Source organism: Macaca nemestrina, unplaced genomic scaffold (assembly GCF_043159975.1).
Source record: "Macaca nemestrina isolate mMacNem1 unplaced genomic scaffold, mMacNem.hap1 Scaffold_86, whole genome shotgun sequence".
Lineage (NCBI taxonomy): Eukaryota > Metazoa > Chordata > Mammalia > Primates > Cercopithecidae > Macaca > Macaca nemestrina.
Genome location: NW_027257877.1, coordinates 227,662 through 243,212, shown reverse-complemented (window position 1 = coordinate 243,212; position 15,551 = coordinate 227,662). Strand labels below are relative to the sequence as shown.

At 47.7% G+C, this 15,551-nt stretch overlaps 1 long non-coding RNA gene across 1 annotated transcript in view; it reads left to right on the top strand.

Moving 5' to 3' along the window:
* Positions 1-11,848: 11,848 nt before the first annotated feature.
* The window catches only part of LOC139361653 (uncharacterized), a 94,505-nt gene continuing 90,802 nt past the window's right edge, over positions 11,849-15,551 (top strand). Inside the window, exon 1 of the long non-coding RNA XR_011619233.1 lies at positions 11,849-12,065. This is a non-coding gene — a long non-coding RNA (uncharacterized lncRNA). The remainder of the gene's footprint in view (positions 12,066-15,551) is intronic.

Here is a 15,551-nt window from a genome sequence, read left to right as displayed (position 1 = left end):
TTGATTCTGTTCAGAATGTTTATCCCTCTGTCTAGGGTCGAGTCGTCTTTCAGGGAGGAACCGTCTTCCTCATCTCTGTCTCCTACAGTATTGTATATTTAATAGTCAAATATTTATAGGTTACAAGGGTGACTGATCTGTTCATTAGGAGGAAAACAATGCCAATTTTCACATCATTAGAATGGACTTGTTAAATGATTGTTAGTATAATGAAGTTTCCATGGCAAAAGAGGCTTTGCAGATGTGAGTGTAACGGACAGTGAGATGGGGGAGGACCCTGGGTTGTCCAGGTGGGTCCAGTGTCTTCACATGTGCCTTTTGAGAAGGCAGTACGAGGGTCTGCCTCAGAGGAGGAGACCTGAGGACGAGATAGAGGCCAGAGGGCTGTGGGGGTGAGGGCGAGTGTGGGGCAGGGGCAGGGTCCGGAGGGGTGCAGGGCTGAGGCCGGGGCAGTGGTAGGAGGGGTGTGGGGCTGTGAGCCAAGCTGCATGGTGGCTTCTATGAATTGGGAGACTCCAGGCAGGAATACAAGCTACTGACCCCTTGACTTCAGGCCTGGGACTCCTGACTTCCAGGGCTGAGAGGAGGTTTGCATTTGTGGTAGTTTGTTGCAGCAGCAATAGGAAGCTAATGCATTGTATCTGTTCTTCACCTCCAAACCTTTGAAAAGTAACCCTGTTGTATTGGCCTTTTGTGTGCCCTAAATTCTAATGAGATGGTTTGTAGGAAATAATGGACACAAACGATGGCAGAACACAAAGTTGGACAGAAGCAGCGTCTTCTGTGGTTCTGTAGTTTGGGTCTGGGAAGTTAGATTTCGGTCAGAGTGTGTGGTCTTGTTCAGCGTATACCTGGAGTACTTGTTCAGAGCTCCTGGGGGAGTGGTCTTTAACACTGTTAGGATTAAAACTCCAAGCACATCAGGGCCAGAGTTCCTGAGTCAGTGTTAGGCGACCTTTGAATAAGAGTTGGCATGTAGAGTCTGCCCACTTTACTAGTATGAAGCAGCAAAATCTTTTTTTTTTTTATTTTTTGAGATGGAGTCTCGTTCTGTCACCTAGACTGGAGTACAGTGGCGAGGCCTCGGCTCACTGCAACCTCCGCCGCCTGTGCTCAAGTGAGTCTCCTGCTTCAGCCTCCAAATTGCATGATTTATTTTCCTGTTTTATATACTTAGTATGTGAAAACTCTGCAAACTTTATTAATACAAATGACATGCCAGAACTTAGGAGAATCTGGCATTTTCCCATGCAAATTAGTAGTGATGTGGAATTCCTGGGCTGATTTGGTTTTATAAGACATGGGGCAGATTCTTTGCCTTATTTCTGTGGAACTAACAATTGTTAACCACCCAGCACTCTTACCTCCCCCAACAGCTCAGGTGAGGGGGTGTTACCCCCACTGTCGTGATGAGAGGCAGGAGACTGAGGCTTAGATGAGCAGGTGACACATTACTGTCCAGCCCCACCCACCCTGTAGTTTCCTGCCATGGCTCAGCTGTCTTCCTGCAAGAAAGGACAGACACCCTGGTGCTGGGTAGAATTCCTTGTGAACCCCTTTCCATCCTCCAGGGAGTTCTTGCTTTACAGTGGTGGCTCATGGGGAGTCCTCTGGCCCACTGAGAAAGTGACTCATGTTGTGACATTACTGTCTCTGTCCGGCTGCTGTCGATTGGGTGATTTGTAAAGAGACATTTATTGCTCACAGCTCTGGAAGCTGGAAAGTCCAAGGTCAAGGCAGTCCAAGGTCAAGGCACCTGCACATCTGGTGCCCCAGGGCCTGTGGCTCACAGACGGCAGCATCTCAACAGGTGTTGCGTGGCAGCGGTCGTCTCGTCAGAACTCACGTGGTGGAGGAGCAGGAGGGCTCCTCTAGGCCTCCCAACAAGGACACCAACCCCAGTCCTGAGAGCAGGACTTCCCAAAGGCCCCACCTCTTAATGTATCCCGTCGGAGATGGTTTCAGCATGAGGTTTTGGGGACATTCAGGCCAGAGCCATTGCTCTGCTGTGGTGTTAGGGCTGCATGGCATCATTACTGCAGCAGAGCCACAGCTTCTTATCTGCATTTGCTGCAGGAGGAAGACGCAGGTGCCTGTGCAAGTTGGGGTTCGGTGCAAGAAGTGGAGACTCTGGGAATCTTTGCAGGAGGAACTTAAGGGCTTTGAGAACTGACACCTTAGGACTGTAGTTTTCTTCAGACTGTAAAAACCTTGGTGTGTGACAATACTGAACATTGCCTGAGCCCTGTGATCCTGTAAAACAGTGATTGTTAAGACATTCCCCCTCCCCACAACTGCGCCCCCACTTTTACTACAAGAAGCCCCTTCCCATGTGGCTTAGGCTGACTGGCGGATGACCATTTACCGAGGACAAGACCAGATACAGGCCTTCAAACCCCACTTCTCAGCCTTATAAGTGATTAGCTAAACTGCCTGTTCCCACTGATCAATCACTTCCCACCTTGAAATGGTTCTTCGTGGTGCAGTTGCGACTAGGGGGGTGGACTTGTCTTTGACTGTCGCCTTCCACGGAGGACAGTTAGGGTGGGCAGGAAAGAATTCTCTGCTACAGGTCTGCATTCCTGGCTGTTTCCAGAAGTGGGATTTCTGGTGCCCTGGAGTGTGGGAATGGATTTCTAGTGTCCCAGCTTCAGGTGGAGTTGAAATTGAGTGAGGCAACCCACCACACCCATCTGGAGCCAGGAACTAGAGCCATTTTTAAAGTGGCAGTTTCTCCATAAGATTACCCAAAAAATGCGCTCAGCACGTTTCTTTCTTTCTCATATGCATTTGGCCATCTAAAATGGGAATGGTGGTTTTTTGAAGCATGGATGTAGTTTTAAATATTGAGTATTGTAAACCTTAATGTAGCTTCTTAAAATGTTTGCCTGATTATCTGGAGATTTACTAAACCTTTGGAGTGGTAATAATGAGTTGATCTATATGACTTTGCTTTCTATGATGCAATGAAAGTACTCTAATTAAAACCTCTGCAGTTGGGTCAGCAGGCGATTGGCCAAAACAAATTCTGCTTTTTGGGTTTCTTTAACCAAGCAAGGGAGTAGAGTGTAGGCTGAAGTGGCAAATTCATTTCAGAGCACGCCAGAGCCCTCAATGATTCAGCAGCCTTCTCAGGTGAACATGTAACGTGCCGTGAGTCTTGGCAAGCCTGGCTACTGAAGTGTGCACGTGACACCACAGAGCCACACCTAGGAAGATGTGGTTTCTGTAACAAGCTTTGGAAAATCAAAGTTCAACTAAATTATCCAACTTTGTTACAGAAAAAGCTTAGACCAGATGGCCAAAGACCTGATTGTTTCATGGTTGAGACATGGTTATAAAATCGCCCTTACTTGGTGCCAATCAGTGTTGGTCCACAGTGATACTCCTCCAACCTCACTGAATAGTTTGGAGACTGATATGAGACTATGAAAATCTCCTTAAGGTGAAAAGGGCTCTGGGGCACCCGGGAATATCCGCACACCCGTGGCCATTCCCCTATAAGGTGGAGAGGACGGCTGGGTCACGCGGGAGCATCAGCACACCCGTGGCCATCCTCTTTAAGACGGAAAGGGCTGCTGGGGTGCCCCGCAATATCTGCACACCGGCGGCCATTGTGGCTGTCCCCCTTTCTGCTCAGTCACCTCTGTGTTCCCGCATTCAGGCTTTGGGACACTCATGAACAGCTCATCCCCTGGGCTGGTGAGGAAGGAGTGGGAGGTTGTTCTGAGGCTCTGTCACTGTCTGCCCTGTCATGAGCTGGGCAAGGCAGTGGCAGTGACCCTGGAGGAGTCTGGTCAGTGAGGGCTCCGGCAGGAAGTGCTGAGGCTTGAGGTGGCTCTGCCAGTCGTAACCAAATGTCTTCCCTCTTATTTCCATGATTCCTTCTAGTTCTGCACCTTGCACTGCAGAGTCTCTGTGTGTCTATAAATACACATGAGTTACGATACAGGTGTCTCTTTCCCCTCTGTCTGCGGCTGGGCCCAGGGAGTGAAGTGCAAGACCCCCTTACTGCTGGATGCCCACCAGCACGAGGCACTGCCTGCCCTGCTGACGAATGCCTACAGCGAGTCCTGGAAGCCGCCTCCTGAGCACCTGGCCTGTTGACGGTGTATACGGGAGACAACGGAGCTCCCCTTGCCCCACCCTGAGCAGAGACTGGGGAGGCGGCGGCAGCACTGCCCCCATGGTGCATCCTTGGTGCATGCAGGAAAGTCTGTTCATGCTTAAAACACAGCCCATCCTCTCAAAAGCAGGATGACAACCACATTTACTTCTGGAATCTTAAAAAAGGGCCCGTCTCTTTGAGAGAAGAACATGGCATGTATGTGTGTACCTCCTTTTTTTTTTTTTTTTTTTTTGAGACAGTTTCCCTCTGTCACCCAGGCTGGAGTGCGGTGGTGAGATCTCAGCTCACTGCAAGCTCTGCCTCCCGGGTTCATGCAATTCTCCAGCCTCAGCCTCCCAAGTAGCTGGAACTACAGGCACCCGCCACCACGCCTGGCTAATTGTTTGTATTTTTAATAGAGAGGGGGTTTCACCGTGTTAGCCAGGATGGTCTCGGTTTCCTGACCTCGTGATCTGCCCACCTCGGCCTCCCAAAGTGCTGGGATTATAGGTGTGAGCCACCACGCCGGGCCGTATGTGTGTACCTCTTTACAAGTCTTGCCTGACCTTCGCATTTAAAAATTAGTGAAAAACTTAAGGATGTAACTGACAAGAACTTTATAGGTTTCTCCAAGTAAAAATTTGGAAAAGTGAAGTGAACCCATAATGTGTTTTATTTCTATGAGTCCCACACTTGGATTTTTAAATGTGGGCAAAACATCTGTATGTTCTTCAGCCTGATTTCCGTGGAATCGTGAATGAAACGTGCTGAAGTTGCCGTGCGGATTTTGTTATGTGGCGGTGACAAGTGGGGCTGGTCATTAAACAACTGGAGGAACCCTGTCCTTTCTGTGCTCCTGTTGGACACTAGGCACGTGCTTGGGTGTTTTCTGTGTGTGTGGACAAGATGACGACAGAATTTCCAGATTCACACGGTGGTATCTTCTCCCTTTTCTGTTAAAACGTGTCTTCTGCTGCTTCTACATAGACCAAGTGTTTCTTTCTCTCGCCTGTCTACATAAACGCTGTTTAACAAAAACCGTATTGTAGACTTGTGAAGCTGAATTCCACATGATCAAGCAGATAGAGATGACTGAGTATACTGTTTTGTGGAAGGAAGGTTTAAAATGATTTTTAGCTTTTTCCCTGAAATAGGGAATACTTTTAACTTTTTCCCTGAGATAGGGAATAATGAAATGGGAAAATAATTAAATTTTCCCATGTAATTGTTAGATTATATTTAATTATTAGATTATTCATGTATTGCAAGGGAAAAAGGAACTAGATCACCCCATGTACCCAAATGAAAATTTAAAGGGTATGAGCGAGTTCATTTGAACTCCTTTAATTTGTTTTTGTTTGTTTGTTTTTGACAGTCTCACTCTGTTTCTCAGGCTGGGTGCAGTAGTGCAATGACAGCTCACTGCAACCCCAACTTTCTAGGCTCAAGTGATTCTCCTGCCTCAGCCTCCCCAACTGCTGGGATTTACAGGCGTTAACCACCACACACAGCTTATCACCTCTTGGAGACTAGCTTTGAGTTTGGGCATTCACTGAACTATATTTTAGTTAATTCTCAAAGTTTGTCACTGTTTATCTTTAATTTGGTAAAAATCTACATGTATTGTAAAATGCGTTACATTTCCTTAGCATTCACGGATTCCCTGTTAGTGGGGCAGAGACACAGAAGGGCAGAAGGCGTTCGGACATCATCAGGGTTGCAGTTGAGTCCTTGCCCCGAACACACTGGAGCTCTGGGCTCTGTGGTCCCACGGGGGTCCTCTGTCCACTGAGGGGGACGGGTTACCTGGAAGGTCCCTCCAGCCTCTGCAATTTTGCCCTTTTCAGGTTAACATCTCATCATTGTCCTGGACAGCACTGCCTTTCGTTCACTGATCCACGAGTGAACAGCTGGTCAGTGGCCAGTGCTGCTTCCTTCAGCTGGGAGGTGGTGATGTGATAACACTTCCGTGGAAATTGGTTCTTGGTGTATTAAGGGTTCAGTTGTATGTTTATTTTTAATCTGCACCTCTGAATTGGTCTTTTGATTGCAAAGAGATTGCTTACTGGATTTGTTTCTGAATATTTGGTGGATAACAGGAGAACCTTGCTTATCTGTGTGTTCATTTAGTGTGTTTTTGCCAGGCATTTATATGATAGTGTTAGCCCTCAGCCCACTTTCTGTGTGTGGTGGAGTCATTGAAATCATTTATGTGAAGTCTCTCCTCTTTTAAGGCCAGAGGACGTGGGGTGGTGTCTCCCTAAACTAGGGGGAAATGGCATTGTTCTGCCCTCCTCCCTGGGAATGCTGGTGTTTCCAGGTCTCTGAACTTGGCTCCCACACTGGGAGAGTAGCTGTGGCTTCTGGAGCCCGTTTTGTGCGGGACTGACTCCTTCACTTGCTTTATTCCCCACTGCCTTTGCTGCTTTATGACGCAGGGATGAGGGAGTTGGGCCCGGGGGCCTTGCCTGTGCCTGAAGGGCCCGATGCAGAAAACTCCTCATGGGAAGGATGTTCCTTGAGGGCAGCTTTTGGAGTCTTTTCCTACTTTTAACTGAGAAGCAGCTATTCACATGGTTCTATTCTGCTGGTGTGTTTCAAAATAACTGGTGTAGAGTTGTGAAGATGTCCGAGACACCCATGATCCACTCCGGGCCAGTGCAGGACATTGAGCTCAGAATCCTTCAGACCATTCAGATGCCAAAGATTCTTGCTTGGTTATTCTCAAACTTATGAGAATCTAAAACGCGAGCCACGGTATGGATTTTCTCTTGAGCCCCCATGACTTTGCCTTGTATTTTGGGCATGAATGACTTCATCAAGGGGAAAGAATTTGAGGAAGGAGCCTCTGAGGCTAGAAGGGGGGTGGGAAGGGGCGGGGGGAAGAGGAGGGAAAAGGAGCTATAGAGGGAGGAGCCAGGCTGGGGCTGGGGCGTCTCCCCATGATGCTCCCCCACCCCTGGCGCGAGGCCCCAGAGACTGACTGATTTTCCCACAGGAAATGTGTATGATTGCATGTCTGTTTTGTGGGCTGGCCATTTGGATTGAGGGAATGTCTGTGTTGTGATTCCTTATTGATTCGAAGGTTGGAAAGGTTTGTGCTCAATACAGGGGTCTCTTGGTGCGATGGGAAAATGTGATCGCAGCCGCCTTCGGGGTGGGGAGAGCCCTCGAGGCCCTCAGTGGTGGCCGGCGTCAGCCTTCGCTTCCCTGGGTGAGCTGCCCTCAGGGTGGGAAGGGAGGTCCTCGGTGGTGGCCGCTGTTGGCCTTCGCCTCCCTGGGTGAGGGCTGCTCCATCCCCGGCTCTCCGACTCCTTGCCTGGCACCTTCCTCGTTGGAGGCCGTGATCCATCAACTTTGTCCACGCGTGTCCTGCAGACTAATGCTGACTGGAGGTTCAGGAGTGGTCAGAAGAGGCCAGAGGAGGCCCTCGTGATGCGAAGCTAAACGTTTAATGATGGCGCTGTTGAGTGCATGAGCCGCGTCAGCCCAAGAGTCTGGGTAAGAGGGAACCCCGCGGGGTGGAGGGAAGACTGGACAGATGGGTGCTTTCCTCGGCCCCTGGGAGCCCGGCCAGGTCCACGCTCAGACCTCCTGGTTTCTCCCATATTTCCATCAATAGCAAGGGAAGGACTCGGGGCAGAAGTAGTTCAAGGGCCTCTAAAGACTTATGTAATTGTTAATAGGCCTACTTTTATGCTTTCTTATGTATTAAGAGCAAATCATGATACAAACTCATTTCTGTTTGAAGAAATCTTTACTGCTCTCATTTTTGTGGCAAGCAACATTGATTCTTTGCTTAGTGAGCGTTAGTGCCCTCCTGCCCAGTGCTGCTGCCTGGCGTGTCCTCGCACACACCTCTGTCCATTGGTCTCCATTCACCTTTCCGCCTAGAATTGTAGGAGGGGCGCTGGGATCTTAGGGCTAGAAAAAAATTCTGAAGACCACTTTTAGGGGCGGCTTTTAGTCAGGGCTTCCAGAGAGACAGCCAGCCGGGTGTGCGTGTGTCTCCAGGGCGAGGCTTGCTGCAGGGGCTACAGAGTCCAAGAAGCCCCAGGACCCACAGGCTGCAAGCTAGAGTCCTGGGAGGGTGTGGCTTGAAGACTTGAGAAGCGGAGGGTGCAGATCCCACCGGGGTCTGAGGAGCTGAGACCCAGAAGCACGGGCTGCAGAAGACGGATGTCACTGGCCCATCAGCCAGACAGGTGGAGTGAACCCAGTTTTCCCCGCCTTGCTGTTTTACTCGGGCCCTGGGGGGATAGGGTGGTGCCCCCCACACCGGCGAGGATGGGTCTCCACTCAGTCCAGAGGCAAACATGCATCTCACACAGAAATAATGCAGAACCAGCCATCTGGGCACCCCGGGCACGCTCAGGTTGATGCACAAAACCAACGCCGCGCGTGGCCCTGACATCTGCGTGTTCGCATCACTCCACACACATTGCTCAGTCATCGCCTCGGTGAGTTTGTAAGCTCGTTGTGTGGTTCTGGGGCTTTTTGTCCTTGGTGATGACAGGCTCCCCACTGCCCCAGCTCAAGTATGGAAGGTGATGGCACCAACGGCTCCTTGTTTCTCAGACACTTGAGTGGGTGCTCTGTGCAGCCAGTTTCACCTGCAGCAGCATCTGTTCCCTATGCCGATTCCATTCGGAGTATGTGCCTCCCTTCTGTTGAGGGTGCAGCCTTCTTTCAGGGAAGAACTGTGTCCTGTTCGCCTATATCGCCTGTGGTGTATCTCATGGCTGAATAAGTAGCTATAGGATACCTCGGTGGCTGAATGATAGGTTCATTGGAAGGAAAACTTTATATTTTTTTTTCTTTTTGGGATGGAGTTTCACACTCAACGCCCAGGCTGACGTGCAATGGCATGATCTTGGCTCATTGCAAACTCTCCCTCCCGGGTTCAAGTGATTCTCCTCCCTCAGCCTCCCAAGTAACTGGGGCTACAGGCTTCCGCCACCATGCCTGGCTAATTTTCGTATTTTCGTTAGAGAAGGGGTTTCACCATGTTGGCCAGGCTGGTCTTAAACTCTTGACCTCAGGTGATGCACCCACCTCGGCCACCCAAAGTGCTGGGATTACGGCCATGAGCCCCTGCACCCAGGAACTTAATACCGTTTTTTTTTTTTTTCCTTTAAATCGTAATGGGCTTGTTAAATGCTTACGTGTTTTTTTTTTTAAATTTATTATTATTATACTTTAAGTTCTAGGGTACATGTGCATAACGTGCAGGTTTGTTACATATGTATACTTGTGCCTTGTTGGTGTGCTGCACCCATCAACTCGTCAGCACCCATCAACTCGTCATTTACATCAGGTATAACTCCCAATGCAATCCCTCCCCCCTCCCCCCTCCCCATGATAGGCCCCGGTGTGTGATGTTCCCCTTCCCGAGTCCAAGTGATCTCATTGTTCAGTTCCCACCTATGAGTGAGAACATGCGGTGTTTGGTTTTCTCTTCTTGTGATAGTTTGCTAAGAAGGATGGTTTCCAGCTGCATCCATGTCCCCACAAAGGACACAAACTCATCCTTTTTGATGGCTGCATAGTATTCCATGGTGTATATGTACCACATTTTCTTAATCCAGTCTGTCACTGATGGACATTTGGGTTGATTCCAAGTCTTTGCTATTGTGAATAGTGCCGCAATAAACATACGTGTGCATGTGTCTTTATAGCAGCATGATTTATAATCCTTTGGGTATATACCCAGTAATGGGATGGCTGGGTCATATGGTACATCTAGTTCTAGATCCTTGAGGAATCGCCATACTGTTTTCCATAATGGTTGAACTAGTTTACAATCCCACCAACAGTGTAAAAGTGTTCCTATTTCTCCACATCCTCTCCAGCACCTGTTGTTTCCTGACTTTTTAATGATCGCCATTCTAACTGGTGTGAGATGGTATCTCATTGTGGTTTTGATTTGCATTTCTCTGATGGCCAGTGATGATGAGCATTTTTTCATGTGTCTGTTGGCTGTATGAATGTCTTCTTTTGAGAAATGTCTGTTCATATCCTTTGCCCACTTTTTGATGGGGTTGTTTGTTTTTTTCTTGTAAATTTGTTTGAGTTCTTTGTAGGTTCTGGATATTAGCCCTTTGTCAGATGAGTAGATTGCAAAAATTTTCTCCCACTCTGTAGGTTGCCTGTTCACTCTGATGGTAGTTTCTTTTGCTGTGCAGAAGCTCTTTAGTTTAATGAGATCCCATTTGTCAATTTTGGCTTTTGCTGCTGTTGCTTTTGGTGTTTTAGACATGAAATCTTTGCCCATGCCTATGTCCTGAATGGTACTACCTAGGTTTTCCTCTAGGATTTTTATGGTATTAGGTCTAACATTTAAGTCTCTAATCCATCTTGAATTAATTTTCGTATGAAAAAACTGCTTTAAAGTTCATATGGAACCAAAAAAGAGCCCGCATCTCCAAGACAATCCTAAGTCAAAAGAACAAAGCTGGAGGCATCACGCTACCTGACTTCAAACTCTACTACAAGGCTACAGTAACCAAAACACCAGGGTACTGGTACCAAAACAGAGATATAGACCAATGGAACAGAACAGAGTCCTCAGAAATAATACCACACATCTACAGCCATCTGATCTTTGACAAACCTGAGAGAAACAAGAAATGGGGAAAGGATTCCCTATTTAATAAATGGTGCTGGGAAAATTGGCTAGCCATAAGTAGAAAGCTGAAACTGGATCCTTTCCTTACTCCTTATACGAAAATTAAATGCTTACGTTAATATTTATTTTTAAAAATGTTATCTGTGACCTTTCAGCTTTTCATAGCACTTCTCATGTGAATATTTTAAAAAGGCCCTTTAGTCGTGGGGGAGAAGGAGGTTATCCCTTTCAGCAGAGGGAGATGGAAGAACAGGCCCTGGTGGGTCTGAGCACAGGCAGTCACCCCAGCCTTGGTGCTGGCTTAGGTCTGTTCTCCGTTCACCGTAGCCGCATCCACTCTCATTGTCAGCTTAAAAATAAGCTTTTTCCTCTTTCTAATCGGAACAGTTAGTTTGTTAACCATCACATTAAGGTATCGAGAATGATGGCTTTCAGGCCTCAGATATGACACAAGTAATAAATGCAGTTGACCCTGAACAACATGGGTTTTGAGCTTCGAAGGATCACTTATGTTAATTTTTTTTCCAACCAAACCCTTATTGAAAAAACCTGGCTTTGTGGAGGGCCGACGTTTCCTACATGTGGTTCCATAGGGTGGCCGTGGGGTCCTGTGGATACGTAGATTTGGGTAAACTCGGGGCATGTTCTGGAATCCATGTCCCTGTGTATACAGAGGGACAATTGCAGCTTTTTAGAAGTTTGTGTCCTGCCTTGTCCTAAAAAGGTTCCAAGGTGGATGCAAAATTATTTCATTCCTTTTGTTTTCTTGGTGGGATATTGATGTTTATTCTTCAGTGTCTAATATCCTGAGTGAACAGAGTTACCGCTTCAGGAACAAAGCCAGTCTGGAAACACATATTGAGATATCCACCTTTTCTTCATGGTTTCACAAAAGGCCATGATCATATTTTATTCAGTTGAACTGTAGGAAACTGCCAATATTTGCTGTTTTTGGCCTACAAAATGGCAAGTTCGTACGATATTAAAAACAAAGGCTTCCTGGATGGGGAAAATAGGAATCGGTAAGAACCTGAAGTTCTCTGTCATGGCCTCTGAGTCACAGGTAAATAAACCTGCGTGAGGGGGAGTTGACTGTACAGTATTTTCCTTCTGTTTTGATACTGTCAGAAAAAGGTCAGTTCCAATGTGTTGGGTCCCTTTGCCTCAGCTTTGCTGCAGAAGGGACTTGCCATTATACCTCTTGTTCCCAGTGCCCAGGAGGCTGATGCCACATAGAAGACCTGCAGGTCGGTGGATGTGAAACAGGCATCGGACATGCTGTGCACCTTGGGACGCATCTGAGAAGTGTGTGCTTGCAGCAGATCTGAGGTGAGGGCGTATTCCATCTCCTCTCCCTTCTCTGGCTTTACAGGCCTTTGAAGTCGGTCCTGGAAAGTGAAATTAGTTAATGCTGATTTAAGCTCCAGGTCAAAGCCGGGGGGCCAAAGAGACCCGCCCTTCACTAGTGGTGTGAAGCATTGGGCCCTCCCATCAGGAGGCAGCAGGGACTCGAGAAAGCCCCACATGCCCTCCAGTTCCCTTATGTTGAAATTTTTTGTACTCGGCCATGGCGGGTCATTTTGGGAGGTGAGTAGGGGATTCACATGGGGGTGTGCAGTATTCTTAGGTGTCAGGTGCGAGAGTTGAATTTGTAGAAGCTGTGCAGATAGGAAAGGGCCTGGCAGGGAGTGCTGTTTACACGGAGCCGATTTAACGCGAGGTCTGTGCTCTGCCTGGGTCCGTGTCTGACTGCTGTCTCCCAGTCTGCAACAGGACGTTGACGTGACTTGGCGCCATCGTCCCACTCTGTGTAGATGTCTGAGGATCTGTGCGCAGCTGCTCTGTGAGAATGCGTTGTGATAATGAACTGAGAAACAGTGAACAAACCCTGAATTGGTTAGCACTGGTTCCACGGCCACTTCTGCCGTGGTTGGAGTCATTCATAATAAAGTGTGCTGGACTCCTTTGCAGAGCTCTGAATTTCAGAGGCCCTTCAACTTGGCAGCTAACCAGCTGCTTCCTTCAGAAGACATTTGAGTCCCCTTTACCTGCCAGGGTGACCCTGGGAGTTTGAAGATGAGTGAGACAAGCCCTCCGTGTCTTGTGGATTTTACTGTCCAGAGGGGAGACAGATGTGGATGGTGAAGGAGGCCCTATCAGAGGTCATCGCATGTCAGTTTTATTTCTTCAGCACTTGCTGTGTTCAGGCGGTGCCCCGGGCCATGTGCAGAGCATCTGGGGACCCTGCCCATGGCATCCCAGGCACAGCTAGCATCTGCGCCATCTTCATACTTGGCCTGAGTTTTGAGGAAGTTACCGAGGACGGCTTCTGCCTTTGCTGGAGAGAGTTGGAAGTCAGGGCAGCCCTCCACAAGGAGATGATCGCCAGCTGATTCCTCAAGAAAGAGAGGTGGTCCCCACATGGGTAGAGCAGGGCAGCATGTACAGACCTGGATGTGGGTCTGGGGCATGTGCATCTGAGTGGGTTCTGCTGGGAGACAGCAGGGGTGAGGTGTGAAGGCAGTTGGAATTTACAGGATAAATTATCACTAAGGCGATGCCTGGAAAACATAAAATTGGGACTCTCTGGGGTAAACGTGGACTTAGGGTGACCCTGGGCGTGGGTGTTTTCAGGCTCTGAAGGCAGAGATTTAGGAAATTGGGGCAGAGCTAAGCCCCAGACGAGGATGAAGACCACCCTTGGGATGTTGAATGAGACAGGGGTGGAAACCCAGTGAATGTCCTGGGGGGTCAGTCCAGCAGGCAGGCAGCAGAGGAGACCGGTGTCCTCAAAGGCCCCTTGGGCCTGCCTCTCAAAGTGCTGGGATGACAGGCATGAGCCACTGCTCCCTGCTGATACTTTTAAAATTTCTAAGCTACTCTCTCTCATACCCACTCCCGTATTTTTTTTTTTTTAGACCAGGTTTATGGGTATATTTTTTCCAAGGGAATCAAAAAGTTACCTGTTTGAAGTACAAATAACACCGTGTTTAAAAACCGAAAATGCCACTTTGCATAGAAGTTTCCAAATACCCAGTTGGTTTGAGCCTTGCATTGCAGTGTCACTACCTGCTCTTAAATTTCTACCCGATGTATAGATAGCGAGACAGGGACGGCTCGTACATCTTCAGGTTTCAGTTCTACTACCTTGGGCTATATTTTCATTTATTTTGGCACAACTGTGGGTGTGGCAAGCAATGCCAGGGTATTTATTTTGAAGCGTGTCCAATAACAGTTGGGAAGATTTTCACATTTTTAGAATTTTCATAGTAATAGTTATAATTTACAAAGAATTTAAAATTGTGTAGTCATTATTTTGCTTTTTTCTAGATGTGCCCCGAAACAGGGTTGCTAACTATCATTCTACATCACAGGATTAATAACAGTACCCTTTTGGAGCAGATGCCTGTAATCAAGGAATTCGGCCTAGTCAGTTCACTTTAAGCGTGTTTAAAAGGTTGTCTTTATCCTAGTTGGCACCTGTGGCTATAGTTTGTTTTCACTGCTGAAGAATATTCCACGATGGAAGCCGTAATTCATCTGTTTTTCATATCGGTGGACATTTGGATTATTTTGGGAGGGTGTGTATGTCTATTCAGCCTTCATTTTTTTCAGGATTTTTTGTAGAAGATAATGTAACAGTGTAACATCCTCTGCTAGGGAACCAACACGAACCCTGATTACAGCCACACTGACTCTCACACAGACTCTCAGGCCTTGTTACCAACACACAGAACCATTTTCTTAAGTTGAAACACAGTAGCAGAACCTGAAGCCATGTGAACGGTTCCTCCGATCTTACACTTGGAATTCACTTTTTATTACTATGTCTGCTAATTAGGAAGCATATCAATTATACAGAAATCTGAGAATGTAAAATTATACGTTTATAACAGAAAAAACCTTATTTAATAGCCCAGAACACATGGCTATGTTTTTCCCTCATGCCCCGTCACTGTTTTCTTTGCTTGAAATGGGAAATGACACTTGAATGCGGTTTTCTAGCGACTGTTAGCCTGGCATAGTTCTTCAGAGACAGAGGATGTAAAGCACATGGAGAATTTCTGTTTGTGGATTGTGATTTCCCGGTCGCCTCATTCAGGCTGCCGCCGCCTTCCCCTCTGGCCGCCTGCATCGTGGGACGTCTGAGAAAGGTCCCTGTTTCATCCTCTGGAAATTCTGAAGAGGAAGGAGAGGAGGGTGTGCAGGGTGTGGTGCATTTGTGTTGGTCTTCCAGCTTTTATTTGGAGTCTCCGCTACCTTGGTTCCTGCCTTTATGTCCCTAGCTCGTGGCTTCATCCTTGTGTCTAACTCACAGGCAGACAGATGGAAAGGGAAGTTGTATTCAGCCAACAGCTTGATCTTATTCTCAAGGCTTAAATCGACTGGGTATTTGGAGACTTCTGTGCAAATGGGCATTTTTGGTTTTTAAACACCGTGTCTTATTTGTACTTGAAATGGGGTAACTGGTTCTCTTGGAAAAAATATAGGCATAAAGCTGGTTCTTAAAAAAAAAAAAAAAAAAAAAAAGGGAGTGGGTGTGAGAGAGTGGCTTAGAAATTACACCAGTAATGGTCGGGAGTGGTGGCTTATGCCTGTAATTCCAGCACTTTGAGAGAAGGAGGCAGGTGGATCCCCTGAGGTTAGGAGTTCGAGACCAGACTGGTGAACATGGTGAAACCCCGTCTGTACTGAAAAGATGAAAATTAGCCGGGCATGGTGGCAGGCACCTGTAATCCCAGCTACTTGGGAGGCTGAGGCAGGAGAATCACTTGTACCCGGGAGGCAGAGGTTGCAGGGAGCCAAGATCGCACC